Here is an 18594-nt window from a genome sequence, read left to right as displayed (position 1 = left end):
CAGGTTCTTTCTGCTGGCAGCAGGGACTTGGAGAGCTGCTCAGAGTGACAGCACTGTTCCCAGGACATGCTGCAGCACCGAGCAGGACAGCCTTGAGGGCAAAGGAGCTTCCCCATAGCAAAGGGCTGAGAATGGACATGGGATCTGGCACCATCAACACACACCTTCCCTCCCATCAGCTGAGCTGCTTTTCACACTTCTGCTTGCACCTGGAGTTAATGCACTTCAGCTAGACCCTAGACAAATGCAGCTTCTTGGCTGGTGTTAACACACTTAGCATAAATCCCACCAAGATTCAGGGAGAAATGCACTCTTGGTGAATTTTCAAGGGAGTACAAGCATTTTGACAGCCTGCATCACATCTGCAGAAATGTGTAAGGGTTCCTATTAAATGCAGATAGTACCCAGTGAAACTAGTAAACCAGTCAGCAGGTCAGGACCAGTATTACCCTGATTTATTAATTTTCACTGCTCGTTGTTGCCTCTCTCCATCACCAGCCAGTGTCTGGATACCTTCTGGATACCACAGGCAAACCTGTGGGTACTCAGCAAACATGAACTTAAATACTTTCTCACTGTTGAAAATGGGGCTCCACCTCCTAAATCACCATGGTCACGTTGGGAACTAACCCATCATCATAAACAAAGCCCCTGAGTCTGCATGAAAATCAATGCAGCTTCACTGAATCCTGACAGCATCAGCACATTCATCAGCTGTCCCACATCATAAGCAAATTAATTATCATCACTTCTGCTGTAAAGCATTCAATGTCACAGCCAGACACATGGATCTATGTGAGTTTATTCCTGCATGCTCTCTACACACTGTCCTCTTTCCTGTTTCTGTACCTCTAAGGAGCTCCATCTGAGAGAGCCCTGTGATGCCCATCCCTGCTGGGAGATGGGTTTGTGGCTTTCCCCAGAGGCTGAACTGGTAATTGGGAAATGGCTTGGGCTTGGCCTCCTAACAGAGTCACATTTCCATCAGCAGACCCAGCCTGCTGTGGACTCCTGGAAGCTTCAGGCAGAATTTCCCTGTGCTGCTCAGCTCTCACATAGCAGAGCGATACCACACAGGGGTGCTAAAACTTCTTCTATGAAACATCTTCCAAATCCCATTGTTGAGCTGTGGGAACCTGTCTGGAGGACAGAGCCAGCAAAGCCATTCTGGGGAGGCTCTCTCTGACCACCCAGGGGCCTGCCTTAGCTTCTGATCTGCAAAATTATCTGATACCTCTTAGACCACAAAAGTAGAAATAAGACGATTAGTGGAGAGGAGTGGGGTGAAGCAGGCTTAAAAGGGATGGAAGGAAATTCTCTGTTTACAGAGAGATAGGTTGTTTTGGTTTTTTTAAGAAATGCATGCTGTCTCCAACTTGCTTTTCTCATGAAGCCATGATTACTCAATGGGTTAGAGATCTGTTTGGATAAAAGAAGACTTAAGTCAGTCAAGCCACTTGTGAATAAAGCAGATCTTGTGCAGTTGTTTCAGAGGACAAGCTCAAGGCAGACAGAGGATTTTTGTATCTTAGACCACTAATAATCAAACAGCAAGTGCTTCTGGTTGTGAATAAGCCAGTTTACAAGACTGAATATATCTTATGTAGAACTATTTTCACTACATTATGGCTCAGGGGCTTTTTACCTTGATCCCTTACTGTGTTGGGCTGTAAACTTCATTACCTTAAAGGGTTCATTCACCTCCTCATGGCTGTCACCAGGGACTGTGTCACCTACTGTGATGCTTGTGCTTGTACTTGCTGCCACAAAAGGACCAATGTGTTTTTCCAACAGTTGTGATACCTTGACCACTCCAGTCCCAGGGTCCCTGGCTTTGCTGGGAGACAGGCTGGCCCTGGAGGCAGCTGCCCACTGCCCAAGCAGTAACACCAGCCCTGGCAATGGCTACAATCATAGACAAATAGTAATAAATAAGCAGCAAAGCACTGTGGCTTGACAGGCCTTCGGCATCCCCAGAGATTTGTAATGGGATATGGAGGTTTTCACCTCCTGGTCTCTGGTTCACATTTCAAATCCAGCCCTGCTTCGAAGTGACCAAAGGTTATTGCCAGGCTCAGTCGCCCATGTGAAGACATAAATGGCCTCATTTCTCTAATTCCTCAAGTGAGGCTGGGGGGAGGACTGGATTTGTTTGGTTTTATGATCCTGATGGAACAGCCCAACAACAAGGCTATCTGCATTCCTCTCTGTCCGGTCCCCATCCTGGCTGTGTGTGGAGGAGCCACCAGTGTGTGGCTCTGCACCTCACCCCAGCCCATGATGCACAGAGAGTCTGGCCTTGCTCTAGCTGAATCCTGCACCTCATTTTGATTTTTCCTTCTATAAAGCTAAGCAAAAGTGTGCATTCTTGTGTACAGGGCCTGGTAGGTTTGCACAGGTTTCTGGAAGTGTGAAACTCCACTGTTTAAGCACAGATCCTCAGCCTTGTCACCAGAGTTTGCTATTGGTCTCTGCAGCCCAGGTGTCAGGAAGGGCAGCAAATGGATCCTCCTGTTGTAGGTAATAAACGAATCAAACCGAATTAAAAGGTTAAATTGGCAGATTTTATTTTCGTGACCGAAAATACGGTCCTGGAAAGCCACAATCAAAAAGTACAATGCCAAGCCCGGGGTCGGCATCAGGTGAACACACAATGATTCAAACTCTCCAAGTGTTCACGTCGCCATCTTGGTTGGCATCTTTTTTATACTGTTTTTCATAGCCTGGAGCGGGACAGTCCTTTGTTTCTTTCAAGTTCAGCTCTGGTGTCCACACAAGACAAAGTCCTTCCTGCTCCTTGACGAGATTTTGTGTCCGTTGTGTATTGCTTTTAGGTGGTTGATTTCATCTTTACGGGAACCAGAGTCGGGGAATGCAGTCCTGGTGATGGGTTTCTCGGGAAATGCTGCTCTCCTGTGAGTTTCCAGGCTTCCCCAGGAGATAGGTGCTTATCGGTAGCAGTCCGGCTAATTTACCTAGTTCTGAGGCAATCACTGCCGTTACCTGTGGCTCGTTTATTTTGCAGACTTATTTTATACAAAACACGAATTACAATATGATATATATGTATATCACACTCCTAATCAAACTCAGCATAAAAGGCAATTGCACCAGTGCAGCCTCCTTGCCAGCTGCACCCCTCACCCCCTGCATAGTCCTGGGGAGCTTGTGCATGGACTGTATCTACTTTAATTTCTTTAGTGACATCTCTCTTGCCCACAAGTTGGGACCAGAGAAAGAGCACCTATGACTCCTGCTCTTCTCCTGCTTTGCTCTGCTGGCAGGGAGGAGGCTGGGCCCGAGCTGTCCCCTGCACTCTTGCAGGACCACAGTGCTGGTGCTCACGTCTTACACCAGACCTTTTCAGTGGCCCCTCCAGCCTGTGAATTTGTCATGCCATTCAGTGGGATATAGGGTTTACTTTCTCTTTGTAACAATCACCAAAGAGGCTCAGGGCTGACACACAGACCTGCACAGGTTTGCAGATTGTTCTGGATTCCCAGGCACAGAGGTGTTTTATAAATATCCTCTATTATTACAGTGCTCTATTAATAACTGCCTTGGGGAACAATGGAAGCACGCAACAGCTTTGGTCATCTGATGCCAACCAGCCAAGCCTCCTCGGGGCAGTGGGACATTCCCAGAAAAGTGTCTATTTGGGGAAGCACAGCATTTGCACACAAGCCCAGGGGATGCATGAGGCCCTGGAGGAGGCCATGCCATGGTGTCTTGTCCTAGGAATGTGCTCTCTGAAAGCACAGATGCTCCTCGGTATCCTGGGCTGTCCCCACTCCCAGCATGGGGATGCGTTGGGCCACAGACCTCTCCCTCACCCCATTGTTAGGGATGAACAAGAGCTGTGACCCCAGGCATCCAGTTCTGCCTGTGCTCTCCCCCAGCTGTGCCAGATGGGCAGGGCAGGAAGGGAAGGAACGTGGCTTGTGGTAAATTTGATTCTGCCCAGACACTCTTGTGGTTGCAGCTCTTGCAAAATTTGATGAATGTTCCCAGGGAAGTGCCCTGGCCATTGTCACAGTCTGCATCTACACTAGTGGTTCAGGATGAGAAAAGTTTTGAGCAGCCTTGATGCTCAATTAAAAGGCATTTTGGGGAAGAGTTGGAAATTAAAGAGGCTGATGGAGTGACCAGGATGTGTCCTTCAGCAAACCATGACTTCTTGCTCATGCCAGAGGCAGGGAGCTCATTGGTGAACCAGCTCTTGCTGCTGCAGGTGCACTCTGAATATCCAGGCAGAAGGAGACATCCCTCCTTATCATGCTGGGGACATGGTAGCAGGGCTCCACAAAAGGTGAGGAGGAAAGTGAAATGAAGGCGCCCAACACTTGTTTCTCCAGGAGAGGCATGAGGGAGCCTCACTCTCGCTGGCTGTTATGGTCCCTGCTTGGGATCCTGCCAGGTTCACCAGGGAAAATGGTACTGGGTTTTTTTCACATTGTTCCTGATGGCTGGGTACTTCCTGAGTCTTTCCAGTGAGGTGGGGAAGGGGAATGAGAGGAAAACGGAACCTTTTTTTATTTTCCTTCCTTTTGCAATATCTCTGTGATCACAAAAAGCCATATTGCAGCTAATTTTCCTGCCTTCGTTCACACAGGCATGTTGCAAGGGCACAGGAATTCCTCTGTGAGGAACATGGGCTCTTCTGATGCCTCCTCATGATCTCTGAGCTGCCAGTTTCCAAGTTTTCTGCGCTCAGGAGCTCGGGATACAGCACTGGGTCCCACATCCTACTTGCTGCTCTGGCCTGTGGTGGCAGAGGCAGGGAGAAGCAAGTGCAGAGCCTGCAGCCCCGGGACCTTTGCAAGGGCAGAGGTGGGAATGCAGAGAGGCTGCATCACAGGGCTGTGACTCACCAGGCCCAGAGCGTCAGGAAGGGCTGCCATCCCTGCAGGGATGGGAACAGGATGGTGCTGAGAACTAAAACTCACCAGACACCACTTGCAGCTGCTGTAGCTGCAAATCTCCTGTTTTCATAAACTCTGCACTAATCTACCCAGCTAAAGACAGACACCAAAAAATGAGAAGTAAAGGTTGCAGAGTTCTGTGCTCTCTATTCATGACTGAGTCGCTCAGCAGCTGTATAAAGAAGTTGCAGAGCTCAGCAGGTACCCAAGGGGACTTTCTGTTTGATATAAAGATGAAAAGTCTCTCAGTTCATCACTTCTGAAAAAAACAGACGTTTTGCTTAACCTGAATATTTGCAGGGTCTCAGTGGGAGTGCAGCCCTACCCTTGGTGCAGGCAGGATGCTGAAGAGATGCTCTTGCTCCCAGGACAGTGTGACCATGTTACTTCCCTCTTGGCATGTTGTAGTTTGCCATTGAGGCAAAGCCAGTGACCCCTTAGGCTGTTCCTGCAGGTCTGGGGTGAGAACAGACGTTCTTGCACCAAGCATGATCAGCACCCTGAGCTAAGCAAGGGGACCCAGCTCCAAGCATCCACCACCCCCTAATTCCTCTCTGGTTCAGCTTTCACTTGCTTTCCCTTAGTAAGGACATTCTTTTTCTCTTTACCAACTGCAAAGCTGGGGAAACCTAATGCTAGTATTAAGAAAAATACTTTTCAAATTATCCTTTAGTTCCAACAGCTTAATGTCCTTACATATTCTTAGTGTGGAGTTTCAGCCTCATCTGTCTGCAGAGGGACAGCCCGCCCTGGTTGGGAACAGCAGAACCCCTTTCATGACAATGTGTCAGTCCCCCAGCCCTCTGTAGGGAGAAGAGACCACATGGAGCATCGCCCCTCCACCCAGGAGGAGCCTCCTGAGAAGGGCTAGTTAGGTTTTTAAGGTTTGTATCTCCCTATTCTGGAGCAGATGCAATGGGTGGAGTGATCCTTCTTTCACCATGGGTGGTGCTGAGAGTCTGAGAGCAGGATCTGTTGGCCATGACTTCAGTGTGGTCATGGCTGTGCTTCGTGCTCTGTGTGTACAGAACAGAGTGCAGGAAAGGGCTGACCTGTGGCACAAGCCTGCCAGTTCCATGCTCGCCTGGGCAGAGGCTCTGCCATTGTCCCCCGGAGGTGGGAATGTGAGAATGTGCCAGATGAGCCCACTGAGAGCAGACTGGACAAGGCAATGACATGCAGGGGGTCTGTGTGGGGACAGAAGGTCCTTTCAGAGAGGCAGGAGCAAGGCTGTAAAGGGAATCTGCTGCTCAGCCCTTCCTACCTACCCATGCCTCTGGAGCCCAGAAGAAAGCAGCCATAAGCCCATGGGGATGGCAGGCAGCTTGTCAGGTGCTTTTGCAGTTGCAGTGGGTAGAATCCTCCCCACACCACCCACACCACCCCACCTGTGCAGCTCTTCTGCATCACCCGGCTGTTCTGCCTGCCTTACCCGGAGTTTTCTGGGTGAAGGAATGTGTCACCCCAAAGAGGGGCAGCCCTCCACCCCTTCTCCACTCCTCCTCCTGCCCCTTCCTGCTCCACAAATAAACAGGGAGGTGATGACAGCTGCCAGGTTTGGCCAGAAGACTTTTGACAGAAAATTGAAGCCCCTGCTATGAGGAGGGCGAACTGGGGGGGCTGTGTGCTTGCAGAGCAGCCAGGAGTGTGGCCAGGCTGCGGAGGCAGCATTTTTAAAGAAAAGTCAAATACCAGTCTGTGCTCACCTGTGCAGAAGGAGCTGGGAAAATCCAGCCAGCATTTCCTTTTCTCTCCTTTTTCTTCTTTTTTTTCCCTGAAGTAACTCATACGTAACATCTGGCATTCATCTTTTCTTTCCTTCACATGCACGGCAGAAACCCTGGTGTGAGTCATGTCCATTTAAATATGGAAGCACATCATAAAACCTAATGGAGAGTCCAAGAGGTGAGCTTTTATGTGGCTAAGACTCATAGAGAGGTCAAGATTGTTTGGTTTAAACATGGGGGGGTCATTCTGCTCATGAAGGTGGTCCTCTAAACCTTTAGAAAGCCTTGTTTGCTCAGTGCGAGAGCTCAGCACACATCCCGTGGTTTCATTGCCTGGCTCCTGACAGGACCACAGCACTCCCTGCTTCAATGGAGGAGAAACATGGTGTGGGCAGTGTCCCACAGCTGTGAGCAGCCCACAGCCTTGTGCATGGGTCCCCAGCCAGCAGCAGAAGTGGGAATTTGGGCTGTAGTGGCAATGGGGTTTAGGAGTTGTCACCCTGCTCACAGCAAAAGACAGCAATGATCATACTGCCAGTTTCACAAGGCTAGGGGAGCTTGGCGTTCACCCATCACCTGTAAAACCCGACAGGTTTTATGGGACAGGGAAGAGGAGGAGTGTTAACAATTAATTTGTCCTTGTTACACTGTTTTTGTTTTATGGACTCTGAAATAATTTTTTGTGACCATTTATTATTACTTTATTGTTTGGTTTATTGTGGCTAAGCATGCAATAAAACAACTCTTCTGCTCAGGACTAGCATAAAGATGCTGTTTGATCTCCGAGTTCTTTTGCCTTGCCTGATGTACATTTGCTTGAGCCAAAACCAGACATCTGCAGCCCGTCTGGGGTCAGACAGTCTCTGCCTGTCCCTGGGTCTTGTCCCAGTGACTCTACCAAGCCATGGGCATGAGTGAGTCCCACCCCCGCCCGAGGGAAACAGACAGGATATGCCCCTCTGACACTGGAATAGACCAGCTCAGAGCTTCAGGCTCCTCTTTGCTCATCCCTGGGACAGGAATGATTTTTGGTTGTGAGCAAACAAGTCGTTCAGGGTTACTAACCCTGGATTATATAAATGTGGATGCTTGGTGTAACAAATATCACATCTAACTCTCTCTTCAGCTCAGTCTTGGCTGTGGCAGGCATCAGAGCAGATCCATGCCCTGTCCTCAGACACCTGCTCTGACCAGTGGCTGCAGATTTAGGATGCAATTAAAATAATAACAGCCAGGGGCAAAGTCCCTGACCTCATAGAAGCATTTAGCACTTAGGGTCTGCTCTGTCATCCTCCTGCCCTCCATCTTCTTTCCATTACCATAACATTATCTCTATTTACTGCTGGTGACCCTGGTCAGCTAAAGCTAGCGTGCCTGAGTGTCTTGACTAATATAAGCCCCATCCTCAGCTGTCTTTTGAATTTTCCACTATTTAATCCCCAGTTGTCAAGTTGGCACTGGATGGGATGATGGTAGCCTACACAGTCACCTCTAAGAGTGAAGAGGAGGTGATGGTGCCTGCTCAAGGCTCTCCCTCTGCCCCTGGATTCTGCTTTAGTACTGGATGGCCATGGGAGTCAGTACAGTCAGGGCTTGGTGTGGGACCAATCTTTTAACAGAATCAAGGAGCAGTGGCTGGTACCCAGGAACCAATCCTCATACCCTGCTCCTGACCCCGAAGTATGGGATCAGCAGAATCTGGACACCTCGCCTTGCTCTAGGCATCTTGGGAATGCCTCCTGCTCCCTTCCTGCAGACCTAAGAGACTAACAGTAACCACATCTCACACCAACCTGCTCTGTATCTGCTGTGCTTATGTTTATCCATCACCTGCCAGGCTGCTCCTGAGCAAAACGAAGCTGGGTATCTGTATTCTGGCTAATCTGTGGTTTCACCTCTGCTGAAAACACTGAAGTGCTGGGGAAAAGGTGCAAGTTCATTTAACATTGCACTGTCCTGTCTCTTGCTGCTTCCTGCCAAGAAACTGTCAGTTCCAGCCGAGCTTCCCGTTTGCTTGTTCTTTGCCATACCATGAATTCTGGGCTCAGTTTGTAGCTCCTATAAATGCAGGAAAACAAATCCAACCTGACCTCACTGCCAGGGTTGTGCCTGAACTTTCCAGGGCCCTGAGTTTGCTCCTCCACTATTCCTTCTCTGCCATCCTTACCCTTACTTGCTGCCAAGAGGCAAAGAAAATGAGATCTAATGCTAATAAGCAGTGCAGGTCAAGGTCTTGTTTGAACACAATAAAAAATGGCTCCTGTCCAGCCTGACTTGCAGACTTTTGCCTTGCCAAACCTGAGAAGTGGGAAAGAATTTGTCAGACCAGGCTGCTTTTAAACTTGGACTTGTCCAGCAAGGAGATGGGCTGCAGGACACTGACCCCAGACCCCCACTGCTCTTCTGAGGAGGGCATGCTGACAGAATTTATGTGGTTCCCTCAGCCCTGTTCCCCTGCCACTGTGTCTTCTGCTCTTTTTTAGTTTACAGGTACAAGCTCTGCTAGTCCTTCCAAGGGGTTTCCATGCAGGTCTGGCAGAGACGCTGCCATATGTTTTTCATTTTGATAACTCCCCTATGGTGTCTGTTATCACCCAAGTCTCTATTAAGATTTATTCCTGTTATTGTAGCAGTCATTTTCCCCAGTACATGTGCATTGTATTTGGAGAGAGTCATAACCACTTTCCACATCCAACAGATGCTGTAGTCAGAGCGACTCCTGCTTCCATTTACCAGACCTTTCTACTAATATGGGATTTCACCAATAACCACAAGTGCTGTTCACTCCCCAAGATTTCTTCACTGTCATTTCTTGACTGTGTTAGTGTCGAAACACCGCTCAGAGCTCCAGTCCCTCTGAAAGCAAAGGATTGGCTTTGCTTTGCTTTTGCACTTTCCCTTTCAGAGCAGTGAGATAGCTCTGTTCCCAATGTCTGGAAAGCTGAGCAAGAATGAGCAAGTCTGTCCTGGGGTGGGCAATGGTCATTGTGAGAGGGGAGAAAAGCTGGTTCCCCTCATTTGTAGGATTTGATGAGGGTGTGTTGGGGTAGGCAATGAGATTTGTTGGAGCTGGTATATGGATTTAAGAATGGGCCAAAGTCTTGGGTAGAGCTGGATGCAGTTAGGAGGGATCAGGCTTTACTGCCATCATTTTGGTGATGCCCCACTACAGCTCTGCCTTTTGGCAGGAGAGTATGAAAGAGATGTCCCCCCCAGGGGCTGGCAGCAGCCCTGGCCCCAAGGCTGCTTTGTCCCTATCACAGACAGCAGCACATGGGCTCCCTTAGCGAGGCAGCCTGCCTACAGCATCCACAGACCGTTCCAATTTGCCCCTCTTTTATCCCGTAGCAGTTTGTTCAGCTCGTACGGAAGAAAGGAGCTCCAAATGCTTTCCGGGCCTAATAATATCCATCAAAGCATTTCCAGGGCTGAGGCGAGGATATACACTGCAGCATGCAGAGCAGGAAATGGGCTTGGGTTTTCCAAAGCTGCCTCTTCCACAAGATCACGGGAGGACAAGAGCGCTGTGCTCGTGGCTTTGTTTGCCCCAGAAGGAATTGATTTGATGAGAAAGGAAATTGGCTTTCTTTAATCTGTCCTTGTGCTAATTCCGCAGAGGAAGGCGTGAGCATTGGCAGTTCCTGAAGCTGAACCACCCCTCAGTGCCAGTCGCTCGGTGCTATTTGCAGGGACAGTGGTGTTTCCCAGGCCTTGGCCCACGGGAAGTGCCTGTGGACTGCAGCGAGCCATGAGTGGGGGAGGCAGAGAGCTCTCACCTCCAGGGCCAGTGGCCCCACAGGGACAGTTGCCAGCTCAGCTTGGGTGTGTTATGGGTCCCCTCATACCTGTGCCTTTCACAGGTCGTGAGTATCCATTGCTGGCTTCACCAGGGCCAGGGTTTCCCCAGCAAAAGCCATGAGGAAGGAAACAACCATGCTGATTCTCACCTCTGAGGAGCCTGACTGTGCACCTTCAAATGTCTTTTCCAAACCCTGTTTTTGAGCCCAGTAGGACAAGAGGGAGGATGTTCCTTATGCAGCAGCCACTTGTGAGAGAGCAGGTTAGATCTGAACCACCTTTTATATTAAAATTTTTATATGAGAAAGTAACAAGAAATGTAAAGAATCCTCATCAATGTGGATTCCTGAATCGTTCCAGGCTGGAATTTCAACTAAAACCGGAGAAATGGAATTCATGAGTAGGGAGAACAAAAGCTGACTAAGATGTCATCAGAGAAGAGCTAGAAATGGTGCAGTGTTGCTTTGTACAACAAAACCTAAAAATACAATAAATAAATTATACAAAACTAAGCCAAAATTATCCTGGATCCCTTTCAATGCCAAACAGCTCTCTGAAGGTGACTAAACATCATCACTGTTGTTTGCACAGAAGGACACTGAGATGAAAACAGCAGGATTTAGGTGTGCCAAGCAGTCCTGAGGTACCCCATGCTGAACTTGAGGCACCACAGAGACAGGATTGCTCTGAGGCTTGCTCTGCTCTGCTTCACTGTGCTTATTTAGTAACTTACCATTGCCCTTCAAAGGGCTTGTGCAGGAATTACAAAGTATTTTGTAAGGGTTTTCCTTAAGGGCTGCTGAAGTCCCTGCCCCTTCCTTTCCCTGAGATGCCTGTTAAGGGGTACCAGGTCTCTGGCCAGGACTCTGCAGGCAGGAGCACAAAGGGTGCAAGACACATCACATTTCAGGCAGGGCTGGTCACCCCTCCAGCTGATCTGTGTGCCTGGCAGGCTCTGACTGCAGTGTCTGCCTGTTGCAGCAGCCTTGGGCTCCAGTAGAGACAACCTGCCTGTCTTTAGCACCCTCAGCAGGGCCTGGTGATGGGGTGGTGGAAGCAGAAGTCAGAGCAACGGTCTGAAATCCTCAAAATCCTTCTGCCTGGGGAGAAGGATGTGCTGTCAGTAATACTGGTGTGGCTTTGAAGGCAGGCAGAAGGAACCACTCCTGCCTCACCTGTCCCACCACAGCACTCTCAAAAGGGACAAGGTTTCCCACAGGGCATGAGGAAATAGCAAGTGGAGCAGAGAACCATGATCAGGTCACAAAATCCCTTAGGAGCAGGAACATCCATAAATTAGTAAAGTGACAAGGAGGCAAAGGAGAAAGGATCAGCTGGTAGAAGCATCTCTGGTTTTTTGCAGACAAATATGGGCTCCAGGAAGGGTCCTGGGCTCGTCTTCAGGTCTGATCTCTGCTCTCAGAGACTGTGCTCTCCCATAAGACTTTAACATGTGTGATCTGCCCTCAGTGGCAGTGCAGAGCCTGCTGCCTCTCAGCTGGACGCGATCCAGAGGGTTCAGCTCCAGCACTGACGCAAGAAGAAAAATCTCCATGATGTAGCCAGTTTTTATGCTGGATTGGATTTGAGGAAGCAGCTGACATTGGCTGAAGCATCCATTCCTTATGCCTTGGGTTAAGTTTGCAGCAGGCCTGACCTAACACCCAGCAATTCAGGGAGAGGGTTTATCCCAGTGGGATCTCCTGTGGATTGTGCAGCCTCCCATTAGCAAGCTGAGCCCTGCGGTTTGTTGTTTGTGTTCATTTGTTTATGCTAACATACTCTGTTATGTTAGTGATTAATATATATCATCATCTGCCACACCAAACCCCATGAAAACATCTGAGCTCCAGAGCAAATGATGTCAATCTGTTCTTTGCTGTGACAGGAGACGAGGTAGAACAAGGAATGTCTGGGCTATTTACTGGCCTAACAGAAAAGGAGAAAAGTTGTTGCAAGGAAAAAAATCCTTACAGAACAGTCTACAGCAACTGCAAGCATGGAGCTTTGGGGGACACCACATCTCCTGACAGTGATTGAGCTCTGCAGTGACCTCCCCCTCCATGAACAGTGTTCATCTAACTGCAGCCTCTTGTGGGATGGAGCCATCTGGGCCCCCTTGTGTGGAAATGAACCCACACACAGACACCCTGTAGGGCCACAGCAGCTCTGCTGGCGCACGGGGCCTGTGTGGGTCAGGCCTCAGCCACTGCATCCAAACGAGAAGCAGGCTGCCTTTAGCCAAAATAAATGTCTGCACAGGATGCTGCAGCGGCACCGAGTGAATATAAACCTTCGGTGCAACCACCACAACCGAGCTGAGGATAAATGCCTGACCTTCCCTCTAGCAACACGGCTGCAAGTGCGTGGCTTGAAACTGGCTCTGGGTCTTCAGAAAGAATCTAGCAAGAAGCAGCTGCTTTCCCTTTGGATGCAGATAGCAGCAGTGTCCTGTGCTCTGTGGGACTTCTCTCCCCCTCTTCCCCATATTTGTGCTGCGATAACAAATACATTTCAACTAAGCCATTTTTGGCCCCTCAATACTCCAGGGCAGGGGGGAAATCCTTCTTTCAAACTAATAGCAGCTCATTACCCTGTGTCTGCAGCCCCATTTCCCTGCATCCAGGGAGCGCAGGCAGTTGAGAAGAGCTTCTCCAAGCAAGAGGGGATGGGCACTAATTCTCTCACACGGCAGATGTGTGTGTCAACCCCAGGCAGCAGAGTAGCGTCCCGTACAGTGCTTTTTGACAGCATTAATGAACAACAATGAGGACAGGAGTGACAGAGAGCGACTGGTTTTAGAGGTAGCTCCTGGTGCACTCAAAACCAGACCAGCGAGGGTTGCTCCTGGCATAGCTCCAGACAATGAGCCCAACTGTCAGGTCCCCTTGCCCAGGCCACCCCGGGAGCTCTCAAGGGAACTCTGCATTCTGGGGCCGGGTGAGGGTCCCAAAAACTTTATAGCCCCAAACCGTGGACCACACAGGGCAGCTGCACTGCAGGAGAGCATGGATATCTCACTGGAGAAGCACGAACAGTTATCAGGGTGGGGACCTGGAGAAGTAAAAAAAAAAAAAAAGTAAGAGAGGAAAGGGAGAAACTCCACCGGCTGTGTGCTGGGAGAGAGTGGCTGACAGTTTTATTTCTGAGAATTTCCCCGTGCGTGATCTCTACTTTGGGATCTGCAGGCAAGTAACCCTGTAAAAGCAGCCTGAAATCCCCATGGCAAATAACACGGAGCCAAGGCTAGCAAGCAGGAGCCCGTGGGAGTTGTGGGGACTGTGAGGGCTATGGGAGTCCAGTCCCATTCCCCTGGACTCTATGGAGCCCCACTGACTCCCTGCCGTGCTCGTAAGTTAGACGCCACACGGAGTCTTACAAGTCCCAGTTTTCACTGACACATCAGCGTCACTGACACAAAACCACTGTTCATGAGGATTGGCCTGGTTATAAAACAATTATTTCATTTGGATGCTTTCTTCCTTGGGGTCTTTTCTTTTCTTTTCTTTTCTTTTCTTTTCTTTTCTTTTCTTTTCTTTTCTTTTCTTTTCTTTTCTTTTCTTTTCTTTTCTTTTCTTTTCTTTTCTTTTCTTTTCTTTTCTTTTCTTTTCTTTTCTTTTCTTTTCTTTTCTTTTCTTTTCTTTTTTCTTTCCTTTTCTTTTCTCTTTTCTCCTTCTCCTTCTCCTGTCTTCCACGACCACCAGCGGAGCACAGCGCGGCTGCCATGCGGAGCCGCGGCTGCCGGCGGCGGCCCGGGCAGAAGCCGCTGCCGTGCGCTCTCAGGTGTCCGGGGCCGCCCGGGGCCGAGCCGCGCCCGCGGGGCCGCGCACCTGCCGCGCTGCCGCCTGACGGGCCGGGCCGGTGGAATCCACGCTCGGCACTCGGCGGCCCGGAGACACCAGCGAGCTGCAGAGGGGCAGTGAACCCCGGCGAAACCCGCGGGGCCCCGCGCAGAGACGGCGACTGGCAGCGGGAAGTGGGTGCCAATGTCCCCAGCCCAAACTGCTCCGGTGGGCAAAGCTGCTGAAGAGAAGCTCGGGCTCTCCCTGCCTGGCTTTTCGTTCGTTCGTCCGTCTTTATCTATTTTCCTTTCCTTTCCTTTCCTTTCCTTTCCTTTCCTTTCCTTTCCTTTCCTTTCCTTTCCTTTCCTTTCCTTTCCTTTCCTTTCCTTTCCTTTCCTTTCCTTTCCTTTCCTTTCCTTTCCTTTCCTTTCCTTTCCTTTCCTTTCCTTTCCTTTCCTTTCCTTTCCTTTCCTTTCCTTTCCTTTCCTTTCCTTTCCTTTCCTTTCCTTTCCTTTCCTTTCCTTTCCTTTCCTTTCCTTTCCTTTCCTTTCCTTTCCTTTCCTTTCCTTTCCTTTCCTTTCCTTTCCTTTCCTTTCCTTTCCTTTCCTTTCATCTTTTCTTTTTATTTCTTTCTTCCTTTCTCTTTCCATAGTTTTATAATTTTTCTTAATGTTTTCTTTCTTAATGTTTTCTTTCTTTCTTTCTTTCTTTCTTTCTTTCTTTCTTTCTTTCTTTCTTTCTTTCTTTCTTTCTTTCTTTCTTTCTTTCATCTGTTTTGCTCTATTTTCTGTTTTACTGTCTGCCTTTTTCGGTGAGACGTGGTTCACACATTTGTTTGTTTTTTGGGTTTTTTTTAAGATATTCGTTTATTTTGGTACAAACGTCAGTTGCAAAATCATGCTAGTAGTCGCCGTAGTTGGAATAATAACTAGGATGGCTGTAAATATAAGAAAAGTACTCATCGATAACGCTCTCAAATTAAACGCCAGAAAATCCCCGTTTTTCCCAGGACCCGCGGGAACTTCAGGCTTTTTTCACCTGCCGAGATTTCCTCTTAATTTCCACCCTTACAACGAATCCGTAAACGTCCGCGTTTCCCTTTAGTTGAACCCTCTACGAAACATCTTTTTTTATCCCTCCAGCAGAATCGCCACCAGCGAGGCAGCGTCAGCCTTTCCCGTGCTGCACGGCTGGTGCTGCCGCGGCGGGCAGGGGCGGCGGGGCCGCGGGGCTCGCCCTCCCGGGCCGCCCGTCGGAGGCTCCGCCGCTGGGCTGCTCATGCGAGCGGTGGTCGGAGACACGGGGTGTGCGCTTTGTGTGCGCTTGTGTGTGCTTTGTGTGCGCTTGTGTGTGCTTGTGTGTGCTTTGTGTGCGCCGTGTGCGCCGAGAGGGGGGCCGCCTCCCGGCCCTGCGGGGTCCCGGCCCCGGCTCGATGCCGCTGTCCTCCCGATAGTTATTTGCTGCCCCCCGGCTCAGCGGGGATCCCGGGCTGCCGTGCCAAGGCCGAAACGAGCCGAGCCGTGCGGAGCCGCCTCCAGCTCCCCTACAGAGTCTGCGGCCCCCCGCGAAAGCTCGGGTTCGCCGGGGGCCAGCCGGGGTGCAGAGGTTGGGGGCGGGAGGGACGGTGGGGCCGGGCAAGGGCCGGGGAGAGGGCGGAAAGGAGGGATCGCGGGAGGGACGAGTGGAGAGATGCTGGCGGAGGGGTGAGTGCGGAGGGCGGACGGAGGGAAGGCTGCACAGTGGGGCTGTGTTCCAGCCAGGCCCCGAGGGTACTGGGAGAGCCCATCGGGGCCGCGACGCACCTGTGTCACAGCCCGGGCTCGGGGTGCGCGGAGGAGCCCGGTTGGGGGACCCGGACACCTCCGCAACAGCAGGGCCATGGCTCTGTGCGAGTGTCCCGTGGCCAGAAACACCTAGCCCTGCCCGTGGAGAGCAGTGCCGGCAGGGAGACCCCCGCGAGGGAGGACGAAGGCAGCGGCCGCTGGTGTACGCCTCCGCGTCTCCTGGAAGGTCTGGGGGATGATGGGGTGCGGGGCCCAAACAGGGGAGGGGGTTCCAGCGGATGTTTATTGCAGGGGGGTCGGGGAAGGTGGTGGAGCGGCGGGGACACGGCGATGCTCGGCTTCGGGGGCCGCCCCGGGACTTGGAGGTTGCCGTCGTTGGGAATGCGAGAGTCATTGCCACGCGTTGTATTCCTCGGTACCACCGCAAGCTTTTGAGCCATCGGACTACATTTTTTTCGGGGCGAAGCAGATGTGTGTCCACGGAGGATGAGGAAAAAGGGGGAGAGGTGTCCCAGCCCTTCTTCCGCGTAGGACTCTTGGCGCTTATCGCACCGTGGAGCCGTTCCGGCGGAAAGGCGGCGGGACAACCTCGACCTCTCCTCTCACCTGCTCGGGCGAGGCGTGAGCTGCGGGGAGCAGAACCTCTGGGCTCAATAGTAACAAACACATCCGTCCTTTGGACGAATACAGAGCCAGGGCACAGCAGTAATGGCTAACGGCGGGATTAGCGTCGAGTCTGGATGCGCTTTGCAGCGCTCCGCCAATGCGGAGCGGCCGAGGAACGGGACGTGCGCCCTCGGGACTTCTGTCAAATGCGGCCTCTGGGTATAGGCCCTTTTGGGGGTGCAGGAAAGGGGTCGACCCTGCTTGCTGCACAGCGCCATACCACCCTCTCCCTCGGGTTCTGTCCCTGCGGGATCCCCGTTGCGATGCAGACAGGGCTAGCTAGTTTCCCCCTCCACTGTCTCAGCTCCGCCCAGCGCCGCTCACGCGTGTGGGAACCCCGCGTGTCTGCGAGGCCGGGCAGGGGGTGTGGGAGCGGGGCAGCGGGGTCTTCTCTCAGGGATTTGCGGTTTCGAGGCTGCAGCCCCGCCATTTGGCCGGGACCCGCTCCACTGCCGCCCAGGTGACAACGATTCCCGATGGGTCCTCTGTTCCTGGTAGACACCAGTCACCTCAGACTCTGCCGGCCGGGTGGGCAGGCCGAGGGACCGGTCCGCGCCCAGGCTGTCCCCAGCATGGAGCTTACAGCTGGAGCTTTATGTAAGGAGCAGGAAAGGATAAAGGAATAAACCTAGGAAACGATGCCAGCAGTTAAGGCCGGGACAACAACTCCAAACTCTGCTGGGGCGTTGGTTTGGGGTCCTTTATTAATTTCCAGGGGGAATATTTTCTTTCCTCCTGGAGCAGAAGCTGTCCAGAGCCAAGCACACTTCGGGGAAAGAGCATCAGCTTCCCACTGGCATCAGCCCTTGGGTTCCCGGAGGCGGCTTGTAGTTCGCTATCCTCCGATATTGCCCCGGAGTGCCCAAACGAAATCCCTTCCTCTCCTCCTTGTATTGCCGCCAGGTGAGCAGCGCGGGTCAGTATCGGGGCTCTCTTCCCCGTGGCGTGTCCCTGAGCTCGAGAAAGGAGCTGTCCCGGCCAGGAACCGCGCTGCCAGCAGCAGCAGCAGCAAAGAAACAAAGCACCGATCATGTCACGCTCTGCCCTTATGCCGTTAGCTGCAGGAACATATGCTCAAATATGTAAGAGTAGTCTAGATTTTTCTCTGCAAATATTTTTACCACATCCAAAGATAATATTTCAACAGAAGAATCAAGCCCCGCAGGCTACAGACAGGGCAGCTATATATAACCCGCTTGCTCACTCCGGCTCTCCGCGCATCGCTCGGGTTATGCAACCCCCATCGCTACGGTAGCCACCGGCGCGCCCCACGGCTCCGCCCGCCCCGTCGGGGCATTTCCCTGGGACCTCGGTGCAGCTACCCGCCAGGAGGGACCGGCACCGGGGCGCGGGCCGAGACTGGTACTGGTACCCGGGCCGGGCCAGGCCGGCGGGGCGGCCGCGTCGCGTTGCCCCGCGCCGATGCGAAAGAAGGTCCCTGGGATCGCCAGGGCGCTCCGAGGGGCCGGCAGCGGGTGGTGAGTAGCGTCTCGTCCGCGCCGGGGCAGGGACGGGAACTGGGTGCGGCTCCCGGCCCAGACGGGCCGTGCAGTGCAGGTGCTGCCGACGGAGCGGGCTCTCACGCTGGGCTGGGCAGGAGCTCGCTTGCCGCCTCGCTCTTTCCTTTCCATTTTCTCTGGGTTTTTTTTTTTTTGTTTGTTTGTTTTTTTTGTTTTTTTTTTTTTGTTTTTTTTTTTTTTGTTTTTTTGTTTTTCTTTTTTGGCGAAGGTAATGCTCGAACGCAGGCGGGCGCTTTGGAAGTTTGGTAGCCCGGGGCTAAGGGGGTCCCATCCGAGCGAAGCGGCCGGCTTCTCGGTACCTGCGCCCGCCGCGTACCCTGACGTGCTCAAGCCCCGCCTGTTGCGGCGGCTCAGACTGCGGGTCCCTGCGGCCACAGAGCCCCGAGGGTCCCCTC

At 51.7% G+C, this 18594-nt stretch overlaps 1 protein-coding gene across 2 annotated transcripts in view; it reads right to left on the bottom strand.

The window, feature by feature from the left end:
- UFD1 (ubiquitin recognition factor in ER associated degradation 1) overlaps positions 1–18061 on the bottom strand; it is a 276619-nt gene extending 258558 nt beyond the window's left edge. The window contains exon 1 of one of the 2 annotated variants that reach the window (XM_056504027.1): positions 18054–18061. The gene's annotated coding sequence lies outside the window, so the exon portion shown is untranslated. Of the gene's footprint in view, positions 1–14297; positions 14302–18053 lie in introns of those variants that run through there. The other variant, XM_056504028.1, reaches the window with a different exon arrangement.
- Between the last annotated feature and the right edge of the window lie 533 nt (positions 18062–18594).

Source organism: Oenanthe melanoleuca, chromosome 15 (assembly GCF_029582105.1).
Source record: "Oenanthe melanoleuca isolate GR-GAL-2019-014 chromosome 15, OMel1.0, whole genome shotgun sequence".
NCBI lineage: Eukaryota > Metazoa > Chordata > Aves > Passeriformes > Muscicapidae > Oenanthe > Oenanthe melanoleuca.
This window is presented reverse-complemented; position numbering and strand designations above follow the sequence as displayed.